Source organism: Pteropus alecto, unplaced genomic scaffold (genome assembly GCF_000325575.1).
Source record: "Pteropus alecto unplaced genomic scaffold, ASM32557v1 scaffold38, whole genome shotgun sequence".
In the NCBI taxonomy this organism is placed as follows: domain Eukaryota; kingdom Metazoa; phylum Chordata; class Mammalia; order Chiroptera; family Pteropodidae; genus Pteropus; species Pteropus alecto.
Window position 1 is genome coordinate 8791435 of NW_006442512.1, and position 4906 is coordinate 8796340.

Sequence of the window (4906 nt, forward strand, 5' to 3'; positions counted from 1 at the left end):
ATGGGTAAATAAACTGTGGTACACAATTTATTTAGTAAAAGGAAATGAGATATCAAGAACATATGGAGGAAACTTAAATGTATATTACTAACCGAAAAAAGCCAATATGAAACAACAACATACTTTTATTTTTCCAACTATACGAAATTCAGGAAAAGGCAAAACTATGAAGACAGTCAAAAACATCGTTGTTTGGGTAGAGTTAGAGACAAGGGTTGAGGGAGAGATGAGTAGGCAAAGTAGTCAAAATACTCTGTATAATATTATAATGATGGATGCATGTCATTCTACATTTGCTCAAACAAATAGACTTCATAATACTAAGAGTAAACTGTACTGTAAACTATGGACTTTGGGAGAATATGATGTTTCAGGGTAGGTTCATCTATTATAACATACGTACCACTCTGATAGCAGATGTTGGTAATGGGACTGGGGAGCTATGCATGTGTGCGAGTGGGAGGTAAATAGGAAATGTCTGTATTTCAATTTTTTTGTGAGCCTAAACTGCTCTAAAAATTCTTAAAACTAAATAATAAGCAAAAGACTTGAACAGACATTTCATAAAGGAAGATATACAAATAGCTATAAAAATATACAGATGGCCAAAAAAGACATGAAAAGCTGCTCCACATCATTACATCACTATTAATTAGGAAAGTACAAATTAAAACATAGCATGATACCATAACCATTAAAATGAATATAATTTTAAAAATGACAGCATTAAATGTTGGTGATAGTCTACGGCCATGCCATTCTGAACATGCCCAATCTCATCTGATCTCGGAAACTAAGCAGGATCATGCCTGGTTAGTACTTGGATGGGAGACCACCTAGGAAGACGGGGTGCTGTAGGCATAAAAAAAATAAAATAAATAAATACTGGTGATAATGTGGAGGAACTGGCACGTATGCATTTCTAGTAATATTGCATAACATATACTCACTTTGAAAAAGTTTATTAATTTCTAATAAGCTGCAATCTAGCAGGACAATTATTAGGTATTTATACAAGAGAAATAAATAAATACTTATGTCCACAAAAAAATTTTATACATTTTGCTCAAAACAGCTCAAAACTGGAATCAACACAAATATTTGTCAACTGGATAATAAATAAGCAAATACTTTATTCATGCAATTGAGCACTACTGAGAAGTTTAAAAAGAGTGAAATACTAATATATGTGTCACTCTCATCATGGATAAGTCTCAAAAGTATTTGTTGAATGAAGAAAACTGGACACAAATAATAGGTATATTATTAATTTATTTATATGAAGTTTAAGGACAGGTAAAACAAATGTGTTTTGATAGAAATCAAAATAGTGGTTGCCTGTGGTTGCAAGAAAGGGAACACAGAACTTTCTAGGATCATGAAAATATTTAATACCTTGATTATGATGGTATTTTAATACATATATTTATTGAAACTAAATGTTTTGTGCACTTTACTCTATGTAAATTTCACCTCAATTTAAAAAGATTAAAGTTTTAAAACTAATTCTAAAAAAAAAAATTATAAATTGTCATAAGCCTACAAAATTGTTCACATTTACTTGTAACAAAAGAAATTCAAGTAAAAATCAAAGAAATGTATTCTTTTTATCTATTATAGGTATTTATAAAATAATAATATTATATACATAGGAAGATACCAACCACACTCTCTCAGTAGGACATTAAGTTCACATACTCTTTCTGAGCAAGACGTTTCTAATCCAGTAATTTAACTGTTACAAATAATAAAATATTTATGGAAATTCTGATATTCATGTATATCCCGTGTGGCATTTTTTAAATAATACTAATTGTAAACAAGTAAAATTTCACACAATAAAATGATTACATTGGTTAAAATTTTGGTAAACCACTTGGAAACAGTCATTAAAAACTGTTTTTTTTAGGTAAATTAAATTTTTATGAGGAAGTATTTCTAATACAATGTAAAAATAAAAATAAGTTTAGAGATCAAAAAATATATTTAGTATAATCACAATTTATGAAAAAATGTTCATGTAGATATGTTAAAAACCAAAAGCAATTAGAGTAAAACATTCAGAATATTTCCAGGGTGATATAATTATAGTGGATTTTATATAATTTTCTATATACTTTTGTATTTTCTGATTTCTTAGATAAACATTTATTAAAATCAATAAATTTTAAAAATACTTGACCATCTCTTGCTGAGATTTTCTTTAGAGTAAAACTGTTCAGAAAATTGTCACTGACCATTTTCTCTACAACCTGCTATAACAATATATCGTATTAGTGTTTCTTGGGTTTTAAGTGGCTAAATTATAAAGAATCAAATTAAGAGCCAAATATCTATGTTAATATATGAGGCTATAAGCATTTGATGGAAGATTTTCCTAAGATTTACTCATAATTTAAATTTGCCTAATATTAAATTGGCTTCCGCCTGTCATCAAAGTATTCTGTGTAGAATTCAAAATGAAGTAGAATATTTTACTCTTTAAATGAAAGTTTTAGCATTAATCACTTTTAAAGACAAATATTTATGAGAAATAATCCCCCAATTAGATTTTAGAATTTTTCTTCTATTCACTATGTAGAGCGAACACAAGAAATATTTCGGTAGAGCACAAAAAATGTTTGAACTTGAATTGGTCTTACCATTTGTAAACCAGTTACTTAGCATTTTTACTACTTGAACTCACAGAAATTTATTTTCTGGAATTATCAGAAACTTTTTTTTTTAACTTTCTGTACCATAAACAGAATCTATAAAATGTATTGACTTTCATGAAAATAAAATATTTATATTATATTCTATGACAGGAACTAGGAAACACACATATTATATACTTGCAAAGAACTATGACTGGAAAGTGTGTTAAATGAGGACTTAGGTGCAGAAATTATATAAACAAAGAATGACATGACTTTGATGGCTTTGTTGAAGATATATGCACATAGTGATTTCTAGTGTTCAATAGAACTGTGTGCATTAAGATAGAATGAATTTTCAAATGTCAAACCTCTGTACTGACTGATTTAAAACATATTTGTGTAAACATAACTAGATAATTTTATAACGTGTTTTCGATATGAAATTATATGAAAGTAAAAACAGATATGGACAATATTAGTGCTACAACAATTAATTTAAAAGTAGAAAAGGCAGTCAACATTCATTGATTTTATTTAATATAAATAGGAAAAATGTTATGTTTATTGACTTAAATTTTTTATGGCAGATTAGAAATACTAAAATTCTTCTTAGTAAAATATGTCTGATGGAATATATTACTTAAAAAATTTAAATACATGACTAAGCTGGTAAAGAAAGATACAGACATTTACAAGGTTAAATGTTAAAAATGTGGAAGTCTGTGGCTGCCATGAAACTTTAGCAGATCCCCAGCACTTCTGTTTTAATCTTGCACAGGCACTTCCATACAAGGTAGGAAGTTCTAAGGTGAACCTAAATTTCACATGGTAAGGCACAAATATTTGAACAAATTATTCATGAGAATGAAAGTACTCTAAATAAAAAAAAATTAATTTGACTACTTTTACAACTCAATACAGCACAAGTTAAATAAAATAGAAACATGACCAGAAATATAATTTACTAAAAATTGACACTAGTCGTCACAGAAAGCTTAGAGAGATAAACTTCCAGAGTAGAACAGAATGAACAACATCACACATACACACAATTCATCAAGACTAGATATTTTCATAACCAAATCTTCAAAAATCAGTTAATTCCAATGTTATATAAATTGTTCCAGAATATTAAAAAAATGAAGAAAACCTCAAAATTACATAATTAAGCAAATATATTATTAATGCTTACATTTAATAAATATATCAAAAAAGAAACAGAAAAATAGAAAGAAAACTACTAACCAATTTCACAAATATCAGTAAAAAATCCTAAATATTAGTGTATAGACTGCAGCAGCACATTAAGAAATTCATACAAGACTATTTGAAATTTTACTCTAGGAATGCAACAATGCAGAGATAATTCAATATTAAGATACTCATTAATATAATTCATTATGTTGAATTATATGGAGAAACACAAAATATAACTCTCACCCTTGATTTTTAAACAACTCAATGTGATTAAAAATTTATATTTTACATGTGTCTATCCAATTTTCCAATACAATTAGAGATAAAATTAGAGATATAGAAATTAGAAAAAATAAAACTGTATTTCTACAATAACTTACAGTGTATTTAAAAATACATAATCAATTATAAAACTAAATGAAGAAAAATAATTCCCAAAGTAACCACATATGTTAATTAAGATCCAATAGATAAGTAGTCTTCACTATGCAAACAAAGACTAGTTCCAAGCTATAACAGAAAACCCCTTTATACTAGCAACACTCAAAAAATCTAAAAACACTTAGAAAGAAAACATGTGAAAATTGTAGAAAACATAAAAAAGAAAAACTTAAAAAACTCAAATGATGCAAAAATAGCCTCAAACAACTGAAAATACATTCTTTGAATAAAACATATTATATTTTGAGGTTGGGAAACAGTCCACAAGACCACCGTTAGTCAGATACCAAATGAAGACTTCAGGGTTCCCCAAACCACCCTTACTCCTGACAATTGCAAGTTTAGGATTCTCCAAGACCACCTTCAGCTCTGATAACTCACGAGAAGGACTCACAGAACTACCGAAAGCTGTTATACTGACAGTTAAGTTACCATTTAGTACAGTGAAAGGACACATTAAAATCAGCCAAAGGAAGAGATTCATAGGGCAGAGTCTAGGAAAATTCCAGATGCAAAGCTTCCAGTTGTCTTCTCTCAGTGGAGTTATGAACAATTCTTCTGGAAACAATGTTACAAGAAACATGAAGTATTGCCAAACAGGGGAAACTTACCCTAGCCTTTTTGTCCAT

The 4906-nt window shown here is 28.5% G+C and overlaps 1 pseudogene; it reads left to right on the forward strand.

Annotated features, from left to right (window-relative positions):
- Positions 1-742: 742 nt before the first annotated feature.
- LOC112471743 lies at positions 743-861 on the forward strand (annotated as a pseudogene).
- Positions 862-4906: the final 4045 nt, after the last annotated feature.